The sequence below is a fragment of the Colobus angolensis genome, unplaced genomic scaffold (assembly GCF_000951035.1).
Source record: "Colobus angolensis palliatus isolate OR3802 unplaced genomic scaffold, Cang.pa_1.0 Scaffold13, whole genome shotgun sequence".
In the NCBI taxonomy this organism is placed as follows: domain Eukaryota; kingdom Metazoa; phylum Chordata; class Mammalia; order Primates; family Cercopithecidae; genus Colobus; species Colobus angolensis.
In genome coordinates this window covers 9,046,528-9,059,266 of record NW_012114252.1, presented here as the reverse complement: position 1 = coordinate 9,059,266, position 12,739 = coordinate 9,046,528, and positions in this window count along the sequence as shown.

The window sequence follows — 12,739 nt, the reverse complement described above, 5'->3', positions numbered from 1 at the left end:
TTTTTATAGTTTCCAATTGTCTCAAAATTCTCCACCTTGTCATTTAATCTCTTGAATGTGTTAGTCATATTTATTCTAATTTCATGCTTAGCACTTCCATGTCTGCTATGCGTCAGTTCTCACTGTATGCTTCTTCTCCCAGCTTTCGTCAAATGTTATCTTCTTGTATACCTGATTTTATTTTGTAAGTTCTATTCTACTTTTCTACTTTGCCTGGAGTATTTTTTTATTGAGTACCACACATTGTATATGAAAAATTATAGAGATGGTTTGAGACTTTAGATGATGGTATCTTCCTCCAGAGAGGATTTATGTTTACTTCCGGCATAAAGTGGGCTAGGGGAGGCTGGGCACGGTGGCTCACACCTGTAATCTTAGCACTTTGTGGGGCCAAAGCGGACGGATCACCTGTGGTCAGGAGTTCGAGATCAGCCTGGCCAACATGGGGAAACCCCGTCTCTACTAAAAATACAAAAAAATTAGCTGGGCATGGTGGCGCTCACCTGTAGTCCCAGCTACTTGGGAGTCTGAGGCAGGAGAATGGCTTGAACCTAGGTGGCAGAGGCTGCAGTGAGCCAAGATTGCACCACTGCACTGCAGCCTGGGAGATTCTGTTTCAATTAAAATAAATAAATAAATAAATAGAAGTGGGCGAGGGACATATGATCTTAATCTAACTTTTTGAGCTGATCTGAAGCTGGACTTCATTCCTTGTGAGAGTTAGTCTATTTTCCATTCACCCTTACTCTAAGAATGGACTGCTTTGTGGTCCCAATCAAAAGCCTGGATTGTTTGCCAGAACTTCTCTTCCACAAAGGGCACTGAAACCCAAACTGTGCCCACCTGGCCCTGTCAAAGTGCTAGACCTCTGTTTTTTCCTTTTACCACTCAGTTGTCTTCCAAATTAGCAATTGCCTCAAGGAGAGATGCAGTACCTGGTGCCAGGCTTACCTCTCTTAGCTTCCATCTCTTCTGGATCTTGGCTCTCCAAATTGCCTTGCTAGTTCTCTGATAACTCCAAGCAAATGGGTTTTGGATTTTTCCCTTATTAATTATTCTCTCTAGCTTTTCTAGTCATTCTTAATGGCAGGATTGTTCTGAAATAAACTAGTCAGCCATATCCAGAAGCAGAATTCTACATATACATGAATAAACAATGTTATCATATATAAATACTTTCCAATAACTTGCTTTTCTCGCTTATCCATATGTGAACCATCAACATCTTTCATAAGTATGGGGGGAAACCCCACCCCTGATATTTAACTGTGGGTTCTTTTCTATTTCCCTAAGCATCTCGGCTGGTCTGAGAAATAAAGGGAAAGAGTACAAGAGAGAGAACTGTTAAAGCCGGGTATCCGGGGAAGACATCACATGTCGGCAGGTTCCATGATGCTCTCCGAGCCATAAAACCAGCAAGTTTTTATCAGCGATTTTCAAAAGGGGAGGGAGTGCACGAATAGGGTGTGGGTCACAGAGATCACATATTTCACAAGGTAATAAAACATCACAAAGCACATGGAGGCAGGGTGAGATCACAGGATCACAAGATGGGGTGAAATTACAATTGCTAATGAAGTTTCAGCATGCGTTGTCTTTGATAACATCTTATCAGGAGACAGGGTTTGAGAGCAGACAACCTGTCTGACCAAAATTTATTAGGCAGGAGTTTCCTCCTCCTAATAAGCCTGGGAGCTCTGCAGGAGACCAGGGCTTATTCCATCCCTTCGGCTTCCACCATAAAAGACACCGCCCCCACGGGCCATTCATAGGCCTACCCTCAGGGGCGCATTCTCTTTCTCAGGGATGTTCCTTGCTGAGAAAAAGAATTCAGCGATATTTCTCCTATTTGCTTTTGAAAGAAGAGAAATATGGCTCTGTTCCATCCAACTCACCGGCAGTCAAACTCCAAAGTCTTCTCTCCCTTGTTCCCTGAAGATTGCTGTTATCCTGTTCTTTTTTCAAGGTGCCCAGATTTCATATTGTTCAAACACATATGCTCCACAAACAATTTGTGCAGTTAACGCAATCATCGCAGGGTCCTGAGGTGACATACATCCTCCTCGGCTTACAAAGATGACAGGATTAAGAGATTAAAGTAAAGACAGGCATAGGAAATCACAAGGGTATTGACTGGGGAAGTGATAAGTGTCCATGAAATCTTCACAATTCATGTTTGGATATTGCAGTAAAGACAGGCATGAGAAATTATAAAAGTATTAATTTGGGGAACTAATAAATGTCCATGAAATCTTCACAATTTATGTTCAGAGACTGCAGTAAAGACAGGCATTAAGAAATTATAAAAGTATTAATTTGGGGAACTAATAAATGTCCATGAAATCTTCACAATTTATGTTCTTCTGCCACGGTTTCAGCCGGTCCCTCCGTTCGGGGTCCCTGACTTCCCACAACACTTAAGTATGTCAATATTAATTTGCACAATAATTTAAAATTGCTAGATAGAATTTATACCATTATATGATTATAGCATAATTTTTAGCCAAATGGTTATAATTGTATATTTCAAGCATTTTTATATTTTTTCTTTCTTATAAACGGCAATATGATCTCATCTTCATATATACATTTGTAAGTAGTTGTAATTATAGCCTAAGTATAATATCTCAAAATAAAAATTTATTTAAAAAGTATGAATATTTGAAAGGTTTTCTTGTTTCACTAAAGGTCCCTCGAGGAAAATCATACTAATTTATATTTCTACCAGTGGTATATAAGTGCCAATTTCCCTTTCTTTTTTTTTTTTTTGAGACGGAGTCTTGTCTTGCTCTGTCACGCAGGCTGGAGTGCAGGGAAACAATCTCAGCTCACTGCAGCCTCCACCTCCCAGGTTCAAGCAATTCTCCTGCCTCAGCCTCCAGCGTAGCTGGGACTACAGGCCTGTGCCACCATGCCTGGCTAATTTTTTTGTATTTTTAGTGGTGACAGGTTTTGCCATGCTGGCCAGGCTGGTCTTGAACTCCTGGCCTCAACTGATTTGCTTGTGTTGGCCTCCCAAAGTGCTGGGATTACACGCCCAGCTGATTTCTCTATATGTTTAAGCTTTTTTTTTTTTTTTTTTTAAGAGACAGGGTCTCTCTGTGTCACCCAGGCTGCAGTACAGTGGTGTGATATCATGGCTCACTGTATCCTGGAACTCCTGGGCTCAAGGGATCCTCCTGTCTCAGCCTTCCAAGTAGTTGGGACTACAGGCACATACCACTATGCACTACACTCGGCTTCTTTTTTTTTTTTTGGTTGGGGGTGTTTTACTCTGTCACTCAGGCTGGAGTGCAGTAGTATGATCATGGCTCACTGCAGCCTTGACCTCCACAGGCTCAGGTGATCTTTCCACCTCAGCCTCCCAAGTAGCTGGGACTACAGGCACATGCCACCACACTTGGCCAATTTTTACATTTTGTTTTTGTTTTTGTTTTTTTTTTTTGAGACAGTGTCTCACTCTCATCTAGGCTGGAGTGCAGTGGCGTGATCTCAGCTCACTGCAACTGCCGCCTCCTGGGTTCAAGCGATTCTCCTGCCTCAGCTTCCTGAGTAGCTGGGATTACAGGCATGCACCACCATGCCTGGCTAATTTTTGTATTTTTAGTAGAGACAGGTTTCACTATCTTGCCCAGGCTGGTCTCGAACTCCTGACCTTAAGTGATCCTTCCACCTCAGCCTCCCTAAGTGCTGGGATTACAGGTGTGAGCCACCACCATGCTCGGCCTAAGTATTTTCTAAATAATAGAATTTTATGTATTCTATTACTAAAACTCAGTATTCTCTATTAAAGCTTGCCTGTGTCTGACTTATACACAAATATTTTCTAAATGATTCTTTTATATTCTTATAGTGGGAACACTGTTGGGATCACAAAGAAAAAATATAAACTTGCACCCTGACCTTCCAGAGCTCATGATTCCTCACAGATGATCTTCTACGACCCCCTTTTCATTAAGGTCCATGGCGATGTTCCTGGAGGGCCTGAATCCTCCGTAGACAGGTTCACCTCTTTGTGCTCTTACCAGTTAAAGACATATTTTGGACCCTGCCTTTATCTTGAACTACAATTATGTATTACAGCCCACAGTCCAGGATGGTTCCTTCTTTTTCTGTCGGTGCTACATATTCACATAGGATGACTGTAGTTTCTTTCTATTCCTTTGTGTTACTCCCTTAAACTTGTCCCGTTTGAACTCTATTCTATGGTTCTTACCACTCACCCAGTTTACCAAAATCACTCATTTATGTCAGAGGTCAAGAAACTATAGATCCCAGGTACAAATCTGGCCTGCCACCTGTTTGTGTAGATCAAATTTCATCACAATACAGCCATGTTCACCGTATAGGTATTGTCTGTGGCTGCTTACTGATATCACTGTGGAGTTGGGTGACTGGGGCAGAGACCACAAGGTTCCTGAAGCCTAACATATTTACTTCCTGGCTTTTCTGGAAAAAGGTTGCCAGCCCCTGATCTAAAGGCTGGCTATCCTTCTAACTCTATAAGAAGATCTTGAACTTCATAAAGATTTCCTCAGTGCCAGATTAAGCAGCTGCACAGACCAAACCCCCAGCTCCCCAACTCCAGTGGACACGGGGCTCTTATTTGCTCAGTATCACTTTATTGAGGGCGTACCACCCCCTCCTTCCTGAAGAAACCATCCTCAGTTTCTGGAGTCAGATGAGATGGTTTTGTCCCCTCCCACCACCCCAGGCCTATCGGAGCCCTCCCTGCAATTCTTGGCAGATCTATCATGAAAGACATCTCCCTTTACATCTAGGCTCTCGACCTGTTAGCATGATGAAGGCTAAGGCTGACGGCAACTGTCTTGCTGTCATATGGAAGGAGCCCACCTAATAGTTATGCCAGCAGAAGTCAGGGAGCCAAAATAGGAACCCACAGAGTCCCGATTCCCTTCTTTGAATCCCTAGATGGACTTATAAGAAGCCAGCTTCACGTCTTGCAATTTTCATCTTAAAACTTGACAGTGACTGATTTATAAATACTGGAATTCCCTGTTACATGAGCCCATAAATTACTCTTTCTGCCTCAGTTAGTTTTGACAGGGTTTCTGTGAAACCAAGAAAGTCTGGACAAGCATAAAAACTGGGACCATGGCCAGGTGTGGTGGCAAACACCTGTAATCTCAGCCACTCAGGAGGCCGAGGCGGGAGGATGGCTTAAGCACAGGAGTTCGAGGTCACAGTGTGTTATGACTGTTTCATTGCAGTTTAACCTGGGTGATAGAGCAAGATCCTGTCTCTATCAAATAAATACACAGAAACTGGGACCAGGAGTGAAAGGCGCCAGAGGAAAATTGATTAGGTAAATGGTATGCATGAGGCTGAGTGGAAGACAGCAGAAATCTCTGAGTCTGGGAAGTTGATGAGGCTTGGTGCCAGTGAACCTCGATTTGAAGCTGGCTTCGTAGACCAAATCCCCAACTTCCCCACTCCAGTGGATATGGGGCTCTTATCTGTTCAGTATCACTTTATTTAGGGTATACCATCCTCTCCTTCCTGAATAAAATCATTCTCTGTCCCTGGATTCAGGAGAGATGATTTTGTCCCCTCCCACCACCCCAGGCCAATCAGAGTCAGGTACATCTTGTGCCTTTGGACCCAAGTCACTTATAGACTTTGGATCCGGGAGGTGTGGAGAATGAAGTTTTACAATGGTGCTTCCTCACTGACATCAAGAAGCACAGTCTGTGTCAGGCACCACTGATCTAAATAGATGAAGGTGCTCCCTGCCAGAGGCAATCCGCCTGGAGGCTTTCAATACCTCGGGCACTGCCCAGCTGTCTGGGACTCAGGGCATTGACAGCCACCATACTGGTGTGCCACACAACCCAGTGTTTAGGAAGCTCTTAAGTCTAAAAAAGCCAGGCTGAGTGTCCTGGTTACTTCTGTGGCTTTTGGTACATTGCAAGAAGAAATAGACAGGCTTCAGCCGAGTTGGCACACCAGGAAGCCATGCAGTCTTGGATGAAAGCCATGGAATGTCGCAGAGGGAGGACCCTGCACCAACAATCCCAAATTGGAAGAGGCATGTTTCCTGCAGAATACAAAAGCTGTATGACCCCTCCCAAGTTGAAGTAAGTGAGAGTTAGTCAGAGAGGCAGGTAAACACCTGGGAAGTAAGCCTAGGAGCAGGCTGGAGGGCTGGGCGTGTGACCTGTGTGGTCACACATCACCACACACTTAGAAGGGCCCTATGCTTGGTTTACTGCTCTGTTCTCATAGTCTTTAAACTATTAATACACTTTGAACAAGGGCACACATTTTCATTTTGCAAATTATGTAGCTGGTCCTGCCTGGGACTCTGAAGAAGTCAGAGAATCAAATGACCCTAATCCTCCAGGATCCTTGGATCTAGCACAAGGCTCCTCCCTCCTCCTGCTGAGTACTAATTACTGGCTGAGTAATAATTTCCCCCATTTCCAGGCCTGGGATATATCCAGGGAACCAGGGGCAGATTGACCCTGCCTATCACCTCTATCAACTCATTCAGAGGCAGAGAACTACCCTGAAAGAATAAGACCATGGACCCTAAGGGCAGAGGGCTGAACTTCCAGTGATAAGGTTTAGATTCAAAAGCCTGGACTCAATAGGCTTCTGGCTTGGGTTTCTACTCAGTTTTCAAGGGAGTTATATCCAGGACAATCACAAACTTGGTGACTGTTTAATTCCCTAAGCCCATGGTTCTCAAACTCTGTCCCAAGGTGCTCTTGGGTACTGCAGAGAATTCAGAGAGGCCATATGCAATATTTTACTTTTTTTTTTTTTTTTTTTTTTTTAGGAAATATAGTGGGATTCAACATCTGTCAGATGCCACACTGACAGGTAGCTGGGGTTAACATTAGATCATGCTATATTCTTTTCAGTGGTGTCACATTATTTGCAAAGTGATTGCTTATATTTTTGGAAGTTATTGTGATTTAAAAACACAAAAAAATCAGTGTGGAACAAAAAATGAAGATGGCAGTGTCCACTATGATTCAAAGGTTGGGAAGTTGTGCAGTGTCCAACAGGAACACATGTCCCATCAGTTATTGTGATTATTTAAGAATAAAATGAAACTAATTTTTAAATGTACAGTATTATTTCTTCAAATGGCTACTAAGTTACTAAGACAGGAGTCCATATTAATTTGTTCGCACCTATTTTCTTAAATTTTTTTTGTTTTTGTTTTTGTTTTTCTGAGACACAGTTTCATTCTGTCGTCCAGGCTGGAGTGTAGTGGCACTATCTTGGCTCACTACAACCTCCACTTCCTGGGTTCAAGCTATTCTCGTGCTTCAGTCTCCCAAGTAGATGAGATTACAGGTGCCTGCCACCATGCCCAGCTAATTTTTGTATTATTAGTAGAGATGAGGTTTTGCCATGTTGGCCAGGCTGGTCTTGAACTCCTAACCTCAAATGATCCACCTGCCTCGGCCTCCCAAAGTGCTGGGATTACGGGCGTGAGTCACCGCACCCAGCCTCTATTTTCTTAATTAATTGGCCTGTTAGGTATTTCCTTTGGCACAGAGATGCTATGAAAAAAAGTCACTAAGGCACTAAGGGTGCTATGAAGGAGAATGTTGAGACCTCTGTTCTAGGATATTCCCCAGAACCCCACATCTTCACCAATAGGAGGTGGGCTGGTCAGGAGGACCACAGAAAAGGAAGCATCTCCCAAAGAGCTGAGGCAAGTGCAGTCCAGGGGCTGACCCAGGCCCCCCCATTTTACCTTCCAGAAAGGTTTCGTGTACGTTACGGACTGATAGATGCCTGCTCTTTTCCTTTTCTTTTCCTTTCAAATGAGAGTTTTTAAGGTAGTTTTCAAACATACCCTCCTCCATGATATATTAAACACATGAAGGGTGATTACATTTACCAATTGGAGATTGCTGCCCTGTGAAGAGCCACATCTCGGCTTGAAAAAGAGAAAGCCAGATTGTCCAAAGCCCCTGGACCAGGAAACGAACGGCCTCAGTAGAAGGCGGTAGGGTTGACTCGCTGTGGGGAAGAGGTGAGTGTATAAATGGTTACACATGGGCTGGAGGTATTATTTGGGGAGGGGAGTACACACAAGAAGTTATACACATGGAAAAAGAGAATGTGTGTGTGTGTGTGTGCACACATGTGCGTATGTGTGCATGCATGTCTGGGCAGCCAAGAAGTGGGATGTAGTAGGCCAGGAATCTTCTTTGCATAGGGGAACTGCCCCTTCCACATTCCATTATTCCATTATGCCATTCAGATTGGATGCTTCCATCACTGTGGTCCCAAGAACAGACACGCACAGATGTGAGTTCCTCCACTACATCTGGCATACAGGCACTGGGTAAGAAAAGGTCACTCTCTTCTCTCTGGGATTATAAGGACCACATGGAGCAGTTCTTGACACCATACCTAGAGAACCTAGATGAGAGGAAGCCAAGGAGAGGCTGAGAAGTGTAAGAGGCAGAGGAAGACAGAGTTGATTTTATCATTGAACTCATCTTCTTGGATTGATCCAAGCCTGATTTAGCCAAGTGTTGATTTTTGTTGCTGAACTAAAATGTCCCTTTTGTGCTTACAGAGGTCTGAGCTAAGTATTTGTCATTTGTTATTCAAAGACTTCTGACTAACAGTATCTCCAACATAGCTTCTTTGGGAAACCAAATAAAAAAAGTGGCAGGAACATTAAGGTATAAGACAACATGCTTGTCCTTTTTGCAGGTGAAGCTTTGATGATAGGGTAGTGTGTAGGTCAACATTTTTGTGATGATTTTAAGCTGACTTAAGTTTGGTGCATTCTGGAACGAATATCTGCAACTCACAGGCACATTTCACCTTTGTATGCTTGTACAAGAGTCTTCAAACACATAATCCCCTGGATCTGGTTGAAGTGAAAATTAAAATGATTTTCTACAATTTGTCTTCCTTGTCAGAAAACAGGGCCCAGAGCTTTTAAAAACTGGTACTGCAGTTGTGTGACTGTAGGCTGGATGACATCATCCTTCTGGGGATGATTTCATGTATGCCCTTTCTGGATATGTCTGAAAGCAAACCCAGCTTCAGGAGGGAGGGAAATCTACACACACAGCTCTTGATGAATCTTTGCATACTGAAGTCTTTATGAGCTGATTGGCAGGGTCAAGTGGCCACTGTTTAGAGGGCGACAAGCCCTGTTAATTGGTTCTTTGCCAAGCAAAATTGCACAGGAGAATTTTTCTAGTGAGCTTGTTCAAATGAGTCCTTCTAAACAGCCTGATGTTCCCTGGTGTGAGCCCCCAGAACTGCAGCTGAGAGCATGTGCAACAGAGCCCCCTTGGAGCCTCAGCCCCCAACTCTCCTGGTAAATTGCACCTCCCAACACAGGGGCGGAGGCAGTGGGGGAGAAAGACAGATCTTGTTTAAACAACCTTTTGCCTGAACTGAGTATGGATAGGACTGCAAAATATTCTGAACCTTTTTCTGGTAGAGTTTTGTCATGTGTTCCAGATGATTTCTTTTAATCAGGAATATTTTATCAAGCAAACACCTATGCATTCCCGGTTTCTGCTCTCAGTTGTACAGTGATTGGAGACTAGTGTTCTGGTTTCTATGCAAGATAAAGTTTAAGGCCCACGCCCAAGGAAATATGAAGCAATGCTTATTAGCAGAAGTGTGCAATGTGAAGCATGCAGAAAGGTCCAGCAGGCCTTGCCAAGGGAGAAGGAAGCTCTCGTTCCTGAAGCTGAGCCTGGAAGAGCCAGCTAAAGGGGGGCTGACCAGACACGCATTTGCAGAAAAAGGAGTATGTTACGGGCTGTGTCCCTCTAAATTTCCTATGTTGAAGTCCTAATTTCTAGTACCTTAGAGTGTGGCTGTATTTGGAGATAGGAACTTTAATGAGGTAACTAAGCAAAAATGAAGTCACTGGCATGAGCCTTAATCTAGTATGACTCTGGTATCTTTCTAAAAACAAGGAATTAGGGCCGAGTGTGGTGCCTCATGCTTGTAATCCCAGCACTTTGGGAGGCTGAGGCAGACAGATCACTTGAGGCTAAGAGTTCAAGACCAGCCTGGCCAACATGGTGAAACCCCATCTCTACTAAAAATTAAAAATTAGCCAGGCATGGTGGCACTTGTCTGTAGTCCCAGCTACTCAAGAGACTGAGGCAAGAAAAATGCTTGAATCTGGGAGGCAGAGGTTGCACGGAGCCAAGATCTCGCCACTGCACTCCAACCTGGGCAACAGAGCGAGACTCCATCTCTAAATAAATAAATAAATAAATAGGAAATTAGGACACAGGAACACACAGTGAAGACCACGAGAACGCACAGGGAGAAGCTGGCTGCTACAAGCCCAGGAGAGAAGCCTTGGAAGAAACCAACCTTGCCGACACCTTCATCTTGGATTTCCAGCCTCCAGAACGGAAGGAAATAAATTTCTGTTATTTTGGCCATCCAGTTTGTGGTTCTTTGTTATGGCAGCCCTAGCAAACTAAGGCAGGGTGCAACCGAAAAACCTACTTAGGGTGATGTCCCTGCAAGAGCCTGCCCTCTGAGCTCTCCACCCACGTAATGAAACCTCAGTAGCACCATTCCTCAATGTAGCTGGGATATTTTTCTAGGGCTTTGACATACCTTTTCTTGCTATTGTGTCATCCAACAATGACTAGACATTCTTCTTTAAACTGATCTTGATAATTTGTCTTCACCTACTGAACATGTGTAGAAATTTGTCAAGCCTTCTGTTAGTTACTTATCCAAGCTACTCCTGTTTCTCCCTTTAAAGTTCACCATGTAAGTCCCTTTCTTTAATCTGTGAATTTAAATTGCTAATGCTCTACTTGTCTAGCTGTTCTTTATAAAGCAGCATTTGGGGGTGTTTATCTTTTCAACTTAGAAAGAAAAGTGAAGGGATTGATTGTGGAATTCTTGTTTTCTGCTCCTCTCTGAGCTCTGCTGAGAGTGCGTACAAACTAGCTTAGGGGCAGCAAATACATAGGGGCTTTATATTTGGAGGGGCTCCATATGGGGGTATGGAAATATTCTTTGTGGTCCAGAATACATTTCAGAGCATAATTCATTGCCAGATCGATGTCCTTAAGTGAATACAAAAGACAAAGAGGACCGGGGAAGAACAATAATTCAATGGATAAGTAAATAACTCAATGGGTTAGTATCTCCATGGAGACCATAAAATGCATCATCTCTATGGAGACTCTCATAATCTCCTTCTGGACTTACGGTAGTGTATAACCTGTTGTAATCATACATTGTGGGTGGAGGGAAAGTGACAAGAGGAAGCAGGGGAGAGGATGATCCTTTTCTTTCCTTGGCGGAAATGATAGCTGTTGCCACTCTAAGTTTAATCAATTATGGTATTGTATTCACCCAAAGTTAGGATTCTGGGAGACCAAATCCCTAGGACGGAGTAAGAGGCACCCGAGGATCTGATGTTGATAGGCCCAGTATTGAACTGGGTATCTGACATGTATTAATAGTTGGTATTCAAAAAAGGTGTGAATGAATGAATGTAATAAGCATTTGCACCAGATCTGATCCCAGGCTCAGGCCCTGTGCATCATCTCTGTTCTGCAAAAACAGAAAAAGGTAGAGACCTACTTCTGCCCCGGGGAATACTCAGTACTGCCTGCATAGGGCCAAGTAGAACCAGTAACTCCCATGTTGCTTCCTTCCTTTCTTTCGATGAGAAGGGTGCTCAACAGTATGAATGTGGTCAAAGGATGAAACGATGGTCAGTTGTGGAGAGAAGATAAACTGGGTTCAGGGCAACAGACCAGCTAATGGATGCAAGTCACTGTGTCCAGAGAAGTTACATCCTGCTGGAACCTCCCTGTTCTGAGCCTCACTAGCCTCGGGACACAAACTAGGATTCCGGTTATTTTTTATACCCAGGGTACTATGGGCCTTTGTCCCCCATCTGCTGTGGCTCACTTGCTGGCAATTAGCCCACTGCAAAGTGATTTCTGAGCATTTACCATGGTAATGCCTCAGAGCAGCATCCAGACATTTCTGTCCATTCATCCGGTTTCTTCCGCTTTATCGTGGTGCCAGGTTTTTGCCCTGGCTCTGCTGACCCCAGAAGAAAATTTTTACTGTCCCTTTTCTATACTTAAACATGTTTAGATCCACAAATATTTACCATTGTGTTATAACTGCCTCTAGTATTCAGTTCAGTCACATGCTGCTCAGGTTTGTGGCCTAGGTGCAACAGGTCATATCATATAGTCTAGGAGTGTAGTAGGCTATGCCATCTAGGTTTCTGTGAGTACACCCTATCATGCTCATGTGACAAAACCAACTAAGGACACATTTCTCAGAATGTATACCCATTGTTAAGCAATGCATGACTGTGTGTCTGTATATCATATATATAAATATCTAGAGAGTAGTTTGAGATCAGACTATATACAGTGTTTTGTACCCTGCATTTTCTTTAATATATAATGAATACATTTTCCCCATTACTAGATACTGAAAGACATAATTTTAAATGACGATATAATACTCATTGTATGAAAATGCTATTATTTACTTAACCTCTGTGAGACTTTTTGGCTGCTCCTAGTTTCCCCAGGATTCTAAACATCACGTGTCTCTTTACGTGCATTCTTCCACACTTCTTGGTTGTTGCCTTAGGATATGTCACTTTAGGGAGAATTCCTGGGCTGTGCTAAAAAGTAGAAACATTTTTAAAGATTCACATTCTTGCTTCTTTTGCTATTCATCTCTTTAAGTACCACTTTTTTTGTTT